Consider the following 14190-nt stretch of genomic DNA (forward strand, 5'->3'; position numbering starts at 1 on the left):
ATTAGTAAAATTTGTATTCTTAAAATTAATATTTCTCAAGAGCCACAAATTGTCTCGTCACTAACAATTAAGAATGACCTGTCTGTGATAGTTAGTAATAAGGGTTATGTGATAAACGATACTTTAGTTATAAAAAATATTATAGGTAATAAACTTTGCAATAGTTGGAGCAAATATAACGCCTTATTAGATGCTATTAATGACGTTTCAAACAATATTGAATCTGTTGACACTGCTGAGACACTAGTAAACCAAGCATGCTTGCTATTAGAAAAATCTCAGATAAGCTTTTCCAGTGTTGATAATTCGGAGGCTATTGATAACAAATTATCATTTTTAAAGGATCAACTTATTTTAATATTTTCAAAACAAAAGCGGTATACTCCTGACACTTTGGCACGATTTGGTCATCCTCAATATATTTTTCATTTCCTGGAGCGTATAAAAAAATACGTAGCAGCAATTATTCAACTTTACCACATTACAAATATTTAAATAACCTTAAAATAAAGCTAGGTACTAATAATACAGGAATTGATGAAAGTCACAAAAAATATCTCGCAGAAAAGTTAAAATATATGAGCGAAAGAGAAAAATTTGTTAACGTTATGTTAGACGAAATTTATATAAAACCTTCTGTTTCTTATAAAGGTGGTAATATTAAAGGATTTACTGAAACTAACCACAATCAAATGGAAGTTGCTACAACCATTCAAACTTTTATGCTATCGTCTATGACCTCAAAAAATAAAGATGTAATAAGCTTATATCCTGTAAAAAATTTAAAAGTAGGTCATTTAAAGGAACTTGTTTTACAAATATTACAAATATTAACAAATATAGGTTACAATGTTGTTATTATATCATCGGATAATAATCGCGTTAACCGAAAAATGATTGAGTTATTATGTGGAGGAAAAATTAATGTGATGATTGACAACCCTTTTAATAGTAAATACAAAATTTGTTTGCTCTTTGATACAGTTCATATTTTCAAATCTATAAGAAATAATTGGATTAATCAAATTGATGACAACCAAACATTTATTTTTCCTCTCCATGATAGATTAAATAATATAGACTTACAATTTTCGCCAACTTCAAATTCTATAGATAAATTAACGGCAAAATTTAGTGATTTGAATTAATTTAGAGAAATTGTATCGGGAAGAAGAAGGTAAAACTGTAAAATTAGCTCCCAGTCTATGCAAAAAAGTGCTTTATCCAACTAGTATTGAAAGGCAAAATGTCAATCTTTGTGTAAAAGTTTTTGATGAAAAAAATATCGCAGGGCTAAAAACTACTAGTGCCTCGTCAGCTAAAGGTACCATCCTATTTTTAGAAACAGTTTTGGTGTGGTGGAAAATTGTAAACGTCAAGTTTAAGTTCAAAGATCATAATTTAAGAGATCTCTTTCAATCCCCAGTTTATACTGACACTAATGTGCAAATAACATTCCTCAAAAATTTTTTAATATGGCTAGAAAAGTGGAATAATTTAGAAGTACAAGGTGTTACAGAAAAAAAAAACTAGAAATAAGCGACATGGTAAACTATCCGAAGAAACACAGTTTTCCTTAACACACACAACAAAAACTTTAATTGCTCTTTCAAACTATTGCATAAATGAGTTAAATTTTGAATATATTTTGTTTGGTAAAATACAGACTGATGATTTAGAACCTCGCTTTGGACAATATAGACAAATCAGCGGAGCTCAATTCCATGTACTAAATCTTCTTTAACCCAAATATTAGAGTCTGAAGTAAAATTAAAACTTTTAAGTTCAATAAATTTAACTTCAAGCACAAAGGGAAAATTTCATTTAAAAGATTTTTTAAATACAACCGAGACGTCAGCAGAAAAATCCGTGGTTAATAGTACTACTACTAATACTATTATTAGTAATTTTGATGATTCGCTATATTATAATGAAATAAGCATATCTCAAACTGATCTAATGGTTTTGATATATACAGGGTGTTTCACTTTTTTGTAGCAGGACTTTAACAGTATTTAGAAAAATTAATTTTAAGGTAGGTTTCTCATATAAATATTGATCGTCAAACTTTTTGTTTCTGAGATACAGGGCGTCAAAGTTTCCCAAAAAAAAAAGTTTTTGTTTTTTAATATCCGAACTATCAAAGATATTGAAATCAAAATTGGTATAAACAATTCTAGGATGAAGGGTCATAATCGTAAATAATGTCATGTTTCTACGTTGGCCAGTGGCGGAGATATGACTAATTAATAATGTTAATGTGACTAAAAAAGTAGCACGCCACTGGATTAAGTCGATTAAACGATCATTTCTAAATAGTGCATTTAATTGTAAACAAAAATGCCCTCTTGATATTTTTTCGTATCTCAAATTGGGTTGTAAAAATCACTTAAGATTTGAAGATAAATTTATTTTAACCGTCTAATAAATCGCAACATAGAACAATACCACAAATACTTATAACTTATTTATAACAAACAACAGATTACAAGAACACAACAAACAATTAACAAATTTAAAGAAGGTGTTCGAAATGTGAACCATTTTCTGCAATACATAATTCACATCGACGAATAACCGAACGTGAAATGTTATTTAAAAATGGTACTATTTCATTACAAGCAATCCTAATTCTAGTCATCCCTTGTTGGAACAGGTGTCGCATACACTCTCTCTTTTAAAAATCCCCATACTGAAAAGTCTAAGGGGTTTAAGTCTGGGGATCGTGGAGGCCACGCTACTGGCCCTCCACGACCCATCCACCTTTCTGGATAATGGGTATCCAACCAATTTCGCACAATTCTCCCATAATGCGCAGGACAACCGTCAAGCTGGAACCAACTCCGTCTCCTTAAATTTAAAGGAATATCTTCCCACATATTCGCATGCTCCCGTTCTAAAAATTCCAAGAAGGCTGCAGCATTTACCCGTGGTGGCAAAAAATATGGTCCAAAAAGTCGATTGTCATAAATACCAATCCAGACATTAACACTAAATTCATGCTGGAAGTTTCTTGGTCGAATTCCATGTCGATTTTCATGCTCCCAAATGTGCTGATTATGGAAACTGACCACTCTACGCCGAGTGAAGCACGACTCATCGCTCCACAACACGTTATTTAAAAAACTTGGAGTATTATTAGCTGCATTAAGAATCCAACGACAAAATGCAGTTCTTTGTTCTTCATCTCCTGGTTGTAATCCCTGAACAGGCTGCAAATGATAAGGACGTCTATGATCCCGTCTTAACACTCGGTAAACACGGGAAGCTGAAATTCCTAAACCAGCGGAAACTCTTCTAATACTTGTTGTAGGATCTCTGTTGAACTCACGCAAAATTTGTTGCCTATTTCTCTCTATTCGAAAATTTACATTATTATAAATATACTCACGCAGAACATCCCCGTCGAAAGCATACACGCCTATAACGCTAGTCTAGTCGAAAAGGTACTTGAGTAGAACACCTCCGTCGAAAACACACACGGCGACAACGAGCGCGCCACAAAGTATTTGTATAATAATTGATCTACGGAAATTTTAACGCTGTCGCCTGCAATCCATTTTAACAAAATAAATAAAACGCTAGATAATTAGTGATTTGGAATGCGCACATTATTAATATTAACTCTAAATTTTAAATATCGCATTTCCAAATTATAAACGAAATATATTGTTTGCTAGTGAATTTTTGCACTTAGCTTATCTTCATTAATATTACTTGCTAGGGAATGTGACCTTTTCTTTGCAGGACGCCCACTTTGCATCCTTTGCGAACCTCGTTTTACCCCTTGACTCCTTCGACTTAAAGCGCTCGGTTGAACTTTTATTTTTCGTCCATGTCCTTTGTAACTGCTCACAAGGAAACTAATCCAGATGTACTGTATAGAACATTTTCGGATCTGATGAAGCAACTAAGTATGTTTGATTGTCTTTTTTTTTGCACCAGTAAATTTTCGGCTCTTCCCAATAATTTACTGAACAATATTTCATTTGTATTATGCCGGTAATTGGCATAAGCAATTAGTCGCCTGAAATGGTACTTTTCAAGAACGTTAATAATAATTTCTAACAAAGCTACGGCATTGAATGTCTTGCACCGCTCCAAAACTATATCTTTTAGAACTCTTATGGAAGATTCAACTAAATTATTTGTATTATGTCCTCTGGTAATTAAAGCTTTTCTATAATGTGAACAACATTCATCCTTGCGTTTCCATAATGTTGTCAAGTATTTGGAGAAATTTTGATATCTGCAGGAATTATGCAGTTCATTATATATCTCTACACATTCTTCAGAAGAAGAAGCATACAAAACGGACCTAAACTCATTCATTAGTTTTTTTCTATCACTCTTGTCAATACCATTTTTTGTATCACATAGCCATCGCCAGACTGCCTGACAAATATGAAAACTACAAAGTAGTAATTTTGAATGAGGATACACCAATTTTAAAGCATTTCGCTCGGCATGTGAATCACCGGTCATAATAATATTAAGCGAGCCATTACCACCAAAACCATTTGGAGTGAATTTTTTCAGAAGCTAAAAACACGATGTATAATTCAATTCTGTTTGAGAAGTATGCAATAAGCATGCTAATGGAATGCCTCCAACTTTACTACCACCTATAATAAAATCAACAACGGTCGATGTCTGGTCACATGATCCAGTGGAATCAATGAAACATATCTCTCCCGCAAATCGTCGACTATCCGCTCTTTGCATTATAGGAGATATTATCAAGACCACGAAGGGATCTTCTTCAATATACACTTCGAAACCATTTTGGGCATATTTCTTTTGTTTCTGCGCCAATTTAGAAACTATGTTTTCTAGTTTTCTATCACCAAAATGTTTACGTCTAGAAATAGAAATAAAATTATATATTTAAAAAATTATCCCTTTAGCTGAGGTCACGAATGCTACTCACCTCCAGACATCATACAAATAATTAATTTCTTTGTCTTTCGGATTTTGTTGACAATCGGCTAATATTTCAACAGTTTTCTGACTTGTTACATCCGAATTATTCCTGTAAATGCTTAGGAGCTTCATTTCATGCATATTCTTCACCACTGTTGGACCCAGCCCATCATCAAAATATTGAAAAAACATTGATTTTGTTTATGTGGAAATCTTAAGAAAACTATAAGCTTCTGCGACGTGAATATGATGTTTATGTTTAAAAGATATCTGCAAATAATCAGTATATAGGTAGTCAACTACTAGTAGACATGAACGATGAAGAGATTTACTTACAAATACAAGAGCTGAAAAGCCTTTTTTTAGTATCCTTATTAATCTTTTTAATTTTTATGTCAACTGATGCTTTACAATCCTTTCCCTTCTGACGGCAAAGCTTACGTCTTCTCTTTTCATTTGATGCCTGAAAACATAAAACACACAATAGAAAATAAGACACCCTTGAAAATTGCACGCGCCACCACTCCTGCGTGAGAGTTCGTAGGTAGGTATACTTAACGTGACCATTTTTTTTTGGATGGAAGCTGGACGGTTATGGAATTTTGTAATTAAATTTAAAAAATGAATAGAGTAGTCAGCGGGTATCGGATAAAATAAAAGGCCAGTTTTATTAAATATTCGCCGACGTTTCGTATGTTTTTAGTCTTTTTCAAGGCCGTTTAAAAAATTCCTGACCCATATGTTAAAATATACATATATAAAAATCGATTTAATTTTACCGTACTGTTTAAATACTTTAAAAAACAAACCAAAGATCAACAACACGAAAAACTAGCAATAATTTTTTTATTATATATTTACAAAATTGCGTTAATGAAAAAGTAGTCTATGTCATTAAAATCGACGGCTAAGGCGTAAAAACTTAATAGAGAGAAAGACAGAACGTTAGAGTTACTTTCGCATTTATAATATAGTCAGGAATTAGAATTGGGCTGCTCAAGATTAGAATATTATTTTGAAATAAAAACATATTTAATAGATGTAATAACTATTAATAATTATGATAAAAAGAAGAAACTTATTTAAGTGTTTGTTTAGATACAAGGACAATCTTAATATTTATTTATTGGATAACTAACTACAAAAATACTTATACAACTAAATAAAAAACATAAAACTAAAAACAGATTCCAGTACCTTATTGAAATTACTATAGTGGCAAACATAAAACTTCCGGTAAATTAACTTCTTCAAGTTAGGCCACGATATCCTTACTATCCACTGAGTTTTTGTAGCAGTACAAAATTTTTGCATCCATTCAGTACAATGGCGACTGACGTCCTTATCTTCCTCGTTAGCGAGTTTTAAACGCAACACAGCTTCATAATTTTCGTTTCCATTATATTCTGTTATATTCACATCGCCTGCGTCACCGACTAGAGTTTGGAGTAATTTAGGCTTTCTTTTAGGCTTACTTTTAGGCTTTCCATGACCACTATCGCACTACACAAACGCGAAAAGTCGCTAACTACCAATTTTTACATAACATTAGAGCAACCCAATATAGCGCCTCGTGCGGCGCGTTGTCACCTTATATGTTTTTGACCGAGGTGTTCTAGAGCGTTGATTGAATATTTGGGAAGATACGCAGTCCTGTGTTAAAAAGTGTACCCGGTCGATTATCGGATTGCCGTTCAGTTTCGTGCACCGTGTGGTGCTGCCGCGAAGCGTCAAATCTAGGAACGATTTATTTTAGCTGCGTGGACTTGGCTTTTGGCGTCTTTGAGTCAGGTTTTCAACGACGCTGGAATCTCCGGTTACGCGGCCGTGTTGGATATTTTTTTAAGACAAGGGCGATGATGATAACAGCGCTTTTATTTATTTTGTTATTGCCGATATTTAAATGCGCTGTGATCTCACATAAATAACTAGATAAATGTGGTGGTCAAGTAATGTATTGGAAGGTGCTATCTCTTACAACTTAAATTTTATTAACAAATAATAAATTACTTACCAAAATCCTTTTTTGAGACAAAAATAAATAAATAAAAACAAAACAAAAATTCAATAAGCTTTTATTTATTAATTAGAAAATTAACAAAAATATTAAATAAAGGTGATGATATAGGTAGGTTTCACGTAAATATAAAGAGTAAATTAAATCATTAAAAATTTAAGATCTATATACGGTACTATAGTTTTTTAGAGTCAATAATTTTTTGCAAAAAGTAGCCCGTAATGTGATTTTTGACAATACGGGTTTGTGAAACCAGCCAATATCTCAAAAACTGTGTAGGGTAGTGAGATCTGTGAATCACACTTTTTTTTGACAAAAATATTGAAAAATAGATACCTTTGACTGAAATTAATATAAAAATAAAATCGCAAAATTTAAAAGGTTTTGAATAAGGGTGTAACAACACTATAAAATATAGAAAATAGACCACATTTTAATTTGCAATACAGGCAAACACTTAATTACTAATTCTTAAAACTAGAAAAAGTTAATAAGAAAAAAAAACAAATATTTTGTTTAACAGTATGAAGGGTCTCATCGCGATTATACAGGATGTCCAAAATAGGGATGAGCAGTAAATGGTTTAATTAGGCGAAAGTTGCGCAATATAAACGCAATGATTGAATAAATGCAATCTAAAAATTGGAAAAATGCCAAATACTTCCTAATATTCAGGAAAAAGGTGAAATTTGGCAAAATGGTTTGTTATTTTTTTCTGGCGTTATTTGAAAATATAAAATAAAATCATTTATACATTGTTGTAAACACTTTCTCTCATTTACAAGTTAACATCTTTAACTTTTAAATCCGACGTTCCTTCTTTAGAGAGTCATAATCAACTTTGTTTCTTCTTGTCGACGCCATATTGGCCACTTGCAGTTTTGAATAACCCTTTTAATTACTTTTTCAACGAGGTAATTTCTAGTGAGTAGTTGGAATCATCCCTATTAAATATTATATATCTCTCTCTTTTAAATACAATTTCGAATTTCAATAAATTCAAAACATACTTTTTTCATAAATACGTTGAAATAAACGGTACCTACTTGTTGACATGGTACTTCTATGATATAAAATAGGCACATTAATCGACATATTACTAACACATAATTTAAAAATAATACTGGATTGTGCTGCCAAATATCAACTTGAATATGCGTGCCAGGCAATACATTTGTATCAATTGTATCTACAAAGAAAAACTTTCTAAAGACTTGTATTATACTATCTGGTAAATTTAGAGACATTTAAGTACAAGTGCTCAAAATTGACCAGTGCATTCAGTTTTTTGTTTATTAAATATTAGGATTATTATAAATATATATAATAATATTACGATTTTCGAAACACCGTCAAAGGCTAAAGTATCTAACAGAAAATTGAAAAGTAATCACCCAAAAGTAGTTTTCACTGTATTTTATTACTTAGATCTGTTATAAGTTACTTATTTTATTGGGTATTACGTCACTTATAGCAAAAATCAATTTATAAAACACCATTAAAAATATATTACTTGTAATAATCAATATTTAACAACTGAAAAATATTTTATTAAAGATATCTTAATACAAAATAATTATTTTAGTTTGTTAGTTTAATTAGAGTTTGATAATGCACGTATAAAATTGAATCAACCAATTTTTACGACAAATCTTATTTTACTATTTATTCCAAGTTTTTCTTATAAGATAAAAAGCATTGCTAAAAATTTAACATAAGAATTATTTTTAAATCACAAAACACATTACGATATTTATTAAGAAAAACTTAACCTTTCAATTAAAATGAACTTAATAAAAATCTAATATATAAAATTCTTTGTACTTGTGGTAAATTTTACATAGGTGAAACCTGTAGACCATTACCAATAAGAATTAATGAACATAAATCTTACATAAATAAATATATACCTATAGATATACCTATAGATATAAATATAGACCCTATAAATAAAAAGTAATATCCTATAAAAAGCTTCTTTATCCCGCCCAAAAATGTTTGTGATACGTCTTTAACATCTTCTAGTTAGCAAATTAAATGGCCTGTTAAATTTAAAATATTTGTTTGCTGTAGAACTTTTTTTGAAAAGCGAAGCTTTCTTAAAATAAATAGGCATTTCCAAATTTTGCTAAAAAACAAAAAAACTTTTTATCCTAAAATGATGAGATCTATCGTCCATTTACATTTGTGCATTAAAAGAATTATCCTGTCTATATGTAAGTAATTTATAATAATAATTATAGTTATAATAATATTATAATACTTATTGTCGTAATAGGTAAGGTTTGTCACCAACTTGTAAAAGGGTTTGAAAATATGCAATAGGGCAAATAGGAATATTTTCAGTAATGCGAGCTCGAGAATGAGCATTAAAAATATACCCACTCATGTACTTTTAATACAACAGTTAAAAAAATCTGCCTATCAAAAGTAAAGTGTCAAGTTTAAGTAATATTATAATATTCTTTACTTACCATTTTCCCAATTTATTGATGAAACTTTTGCATCTAAACTCTCAAGGCTTTGAGCGTTACATGAGGTATCAGGCAAAGAAATTGTGTTTCTAGAGGCCGGTTCTATAATTTAGAGTAAATTTATAACACTAATTTGGAAGGAAACAGTAAAATACCAAAAATAATACCTTTCCATGAAATTGGTACAGCTGATTTTAAAAGTCTCTTTCGCTTATTACTTACTGCAATATATATTTTGTCAAAATGTTTCTCGCAAACCACTTTGTTTTTTAATAAATTTTCATCCATAACATATGTTTCCGCATTGCCTATATTTTCTATCCACTGGTTAAGCAACACTGGTTTTAAAATCGGAAATTTGAAAAAACTGAGAACATTGTTTTTACATTTTCTTACATTATTGCACCCACGATACGCACACTGATTAATTTTGCCTAAAGGAGCCATTGTCTCATAAACTAAACACATTTACATATATCTATCTATTTGTGATTATGATATGCAAGAAAAATTTTTAACAACTACCAAATTGTAAAACGGCAAACACGAACCTGTGCAAAAACTCTCCCACACAACTCTGGGATGATCGGCCGATTACTAATGAGAAGCGACGGACGAAATTATTTTCGCGCATACTGGAGAGAATCGCCATCTATTTTTCACGCATATTTGCGGTCACGCTTTAGCCCATAAGGTTGCGTATCTTTCCAAATATTCAATCAACGTCTAGAGTATGTTTTCACTATTGGCGCCTTGCAACAATGGCGCGTTGTATCCGAGTATGTTTTAGGCGGAGGTGTTCTGCGTGAGTATATTTTCGTCTGGCCAATGGGGCGGCATGCTATGGTGTCCAGCGCTGTGGTTAAGTATATTCTGGAAATACGCTTCCCGGGTTGCTTCTGCGGAGTTTCCATTTGCAACCCCATAAATAAAGTGGATATCCGCTAACTCTTGATTTGAAAACATAAATGGCATTTTGACACAAAAACGATAAGAAGAAATAAACAAATAACACTTTTTGAGAACGCAATTGCAATTTGACACGATAATACTAATATGACATTTACATTTTATGACACTGTTTTTATTTCATGGCACACTATTCAAATTAATAAAATAAATTAATATAAATTATAAATAACATTTCACGTTCGGTTATTCGTCGATGTGAATTATGTATTGCAGAAAATGGTTCACATTTCGAACACCTTCTTTAAATTTGTTAATTGTTTGTTGTGTTCTTGTAATCTGTTGTTTGTTATAAATAAGTTATAAGTATTTGTGGTATTGTTCTATGTTGCGATTTATTAGACGGTTGAAATAAATTTATCTTCAAATCTTAAGTGATTTTTACAACCCAATTTGAGGAGAAAACGGAGTCAGATATGAAAAAATATCAAGAGGGCATTTTTGTTTACAATTAAATGCACTATTTAGAAATGATCGGTTAATCGAATTAATCCAGTGGCGTGCTACTTTTTACTTACATTAACATTATTAATTAGTCATATCTACGCCACTGGCCAACGTAGAAACATGACATTATTTACGATTATGACCCTTTATCCTAGAATTGTTTATACCAATTTCGATTTCAATATCTTTGATAGTTCGGATATTAAAAAATAAAAACTTTTTTTTTTAGGAAACTTTCTTTTTTCTCTTTTTCTTTGGCCCTGTATCTCAGAAACAAAAAGTTTGAAAATCAATATTTATATGAGAAACCTACCTTAAAATTAATTTTTCTAAATACTGTTAAAGTCCTGTTACAAAAAAGTGAAACACCCTGTATAACTGGTTTTATAACACACAAAATAAAACCAAAAATGTTTAAAATGCTACGATTTTATGACATTAGAAAAATGTATTGAGTTGGATATCGAAAATGATAGTCCCATTTTTAATTATATTAAGTTTCTTGACAGGGGTGGGCTTAAGTACGCAAAAGATTATTTTAATAAAGTAATTATAAGTACATATACTTAATTTCAAACGATTATGTCCGAGAGATATGAAAAAACGTTTTTAACTTTCACTACGTTTTCCCATAAAATAATTTTCAAAACACTCGCCCTAAAAAAACTGGAGTTTTTTTAGGGCGAGCAGAACTTGAAGTAGACGAGTACAATTATTGTAAGTGCAGTAACGATTTATATTCCCCTAGCGAAAAGTGTATTAATACCTTTTCCAATATCCTCCTTAATAACTATAGTAAAGACAAAAACAATGTTGTCGAGGAAGATTCTTAAAATGAGAAGAAAAGAAAGTTGGAAAAGTTTACCATGCAAAGCCAATAATTCTAAGTGACTTTTTTATTTATAAAATGATATTTCTATATAACTATGTATATGTAAATATATGTATGTATGATTATGTAGGTACTTTAATTTCATTTAAAGGAAAACATGTTTATTTTGTTACACTTTTTGTTACTTTTTTTTTTTCTTTCGGTATTTATATCGGTATATATAAATTTCTTGAAATTTTTTATTTCCGCATGTGTAAGAACTGATCTAGCAATGTAATGGTGTTAAACATTTATTTTTTTAGTTTAGATAATTTAGGCTCAATTGGGCATAAATATTTGTTTTTGTTATTTTACTCCTTAAAGTTATATTTCTGTGCAAACTCTGCAAAAACTGTAATATTTTATAGAAAATATATTTTTGTTTTGAATAAAATGTGCTCAGTTATTTTGGTTTAATTGAAACAATCATATAAAATACTAAGCAAGAGATATATATTTACGTTCTTTAGAATAGTAGAGTATGCACCATATTCCTTATGTTGGTGAGATAGCTGTTATGCATCCCCCTCAATTGAAAGTAGAGCATACTTACCTTGATTTCAAATATGTCAATTATATTGGATTTAACAGCTTTCTTTCGAGTATACAGTGGGGTAGTCTTTTTCAGGATAAAAGTATTCAACTCTATAAACATTTTTATTTAACTATTCAACACTTTTTATGAAATCATTAATCTGGGTCTAGCTATGTTTGTTCCAACTAAAGTGTACAGAAGCTCCAATTTTCCCTCTTACTCATAGAGTAATTAAAAGTATGAGAGGGTTCAATCCCATAGTGACAAGTAGGCATCATCTTTACCCTAAACTCGATTGCAGCGTGCGGTTGCGGTCTAACCGAACTAAAATAATTGACATTTGTCACAGTCGGTAAAATAGTCTACTGTAATACCGATCCGTCATAGAAATCTGCCTGTCATTTCTATGACGGATCGGTATTACAGTAGACTATTTTACCGACTGTGACAAATGTCAATTATTTTAGTTCGGCTATTCAAAATTTTTGAATGGCGCGAAATTTAAAATTATTGACCCATTAAATCAATTTTTAACAGCATAAAGGCTGTGAATCTCGATCACAAACTCTAAAAAATTATGAAATAGTGCAAGTGTATTAATTTAATTTTTGAAGAGGCTAAGAGTGATAATGTTTGTAATTTAAGTTTATTTTATACATTTTTTAATTGAATACGTTAGTGTTTTGACATTAAATTCATCAAATCTACTTTTAAGCTGTTAAGTTAATGCATTTAGGACCTTCAAAAAAATAAATCGTTAATTGCACCTTTTCACTGATTTTTAGAGAATGTGAAAGAGATTTTACAGCCCAATACGCTATCAAAAAAAGATTTAATGGGTCAATTATGTAAGACAATATTTTAGAGATTAGGTATAATATATTTAGTCCTATTTTGAGAATTAAATGCTCGATACTAATAATGTTAATTTCACTGTTATCAACAAATTAACAAGGGTAGGGGTAGAATTTAAGTCAGTTGTAAAGTAAGTTTATAATTTATTGTCTTAAAAGGGATCCTGATACAATTTGTTTTTGTGCTGCTTTAGCACAACACTCCATGGTATATATTTTGCTTTTTACATTTTACATTTTGAGGATATGATACAAAAATTACAATTTATCAAATTTATAAATTAATTATTTACAGACATAAGAACTATATTTCTCAAAAATATGCCCTAAAAATTTTACGTTTACTACCTACTTTTTTGTACAGAGGGTACCCAAAAATGTTAGGGGAGTGGTAATATATAAAAACTAATCCTGTAATTAAAATATTCTTTATGGAGAGTATGATATTAAAAATTAGTTGACACTGATGTATACCCTTAATTCTAGATGTCATCGGTCCTTTTTCTTAAATATTCAAAGAGCATCCCTGGATCTTACTCCTACCTTATCGAGGTGAGGTACCTCCTTGAGTAGTGACCTGGTAGAATGGAAGTTGTTTCACTTATTGTGCTTTTGGTACTTCCTAGCAGCAAAGCACTGATGATACCTTTCGTCAGACCTAGTAAAAAGTGGTCTAGCATAATTATGTTCATTCTGAACATTATATTGAGATTGCTGGATTATGATAGCAGGTAATAAAGTCAATGTATCTTCCCAAGGTACTTGTGCCTCAACCAGTACTGGGGCATTTTGAATAATACTTGGGCCAGCAATTGGGAGAGCACATTTTCTTAAATGAGTATGTATAGCACTAGTAAATAAAATATCCTCAAAATGGTCTTGACATAAATAACACCTTGTTGAGGTTGGGCTTAAACCAAGTATTTTAAACTATTGGGACCTCCTAATAATGTCACTTTCAGGAAATTTAAAGAAAATTTTATTTTTGTATGAATCTTCAACAGGACAATAGTATGTATTAGAACAAGTGGGTGCCTTGCATTTAAAAATTAATTTTCCTGGTGATGACATTATTAGGGCAGTTTTAAAATGGTAAACAA

General features: G+C 30.8%; 2 long non-coding RNA genes across 2 annotated transcripts; both read right to left on the reverse strand.

The window, feature by feature from the left end:
- Nucleotides 1-3586: 3586 nt before the first annotated feature.
- On the reverse strand, nucleotides 3587-6370 carry LOC126739460 (uncharacterized). Its single transcript, XR_007661632.1, has 4 exons — nucleotides 6121-6370; nucleotides 5260-5386; nucleotides 4931-5193; nucleotides 3587-4861 (listed from the first exon to the last, which is right to left on the reverse strand). It is a non-coding gene; the product is annotated as an uncharacterized LOC126739460 (long non-coding RNA).
- Nucleotides 6371-8101: 1731 nt separating this feature from the next.
- On the reverse strand, nucleotides 8102-9902 carry LOC126739465 (uncharacterized). The gene is made up of 3 exons (XR_007661636.1): nucleotides 9582-9902; nucleotides 9415-9516; nucleotides 8102-8129 (listed from the first exon to the last, which is right to left on the reverse strand). It is a non-coding gene; the product is annotated as an uncharacterized LOC126739465 (long non-coding RNA).
- Between the last annotated feature and the right edge of the window lie 4288 nt (nucleotides 9903-14190).

Source organism: Anthonomus grandis, chromosome 8, assembly GCF_022605725.1.
Source record: "Anthonomus grandis grandis chromosome 8, icAntGran1.3, whole genome shotgun sequence".
NCBI lineage: Eukaryota > Metazoa > Arthropoda > Insecta > Coleoptera > Curculionidae > Anthonomus > Anthonomus grandis.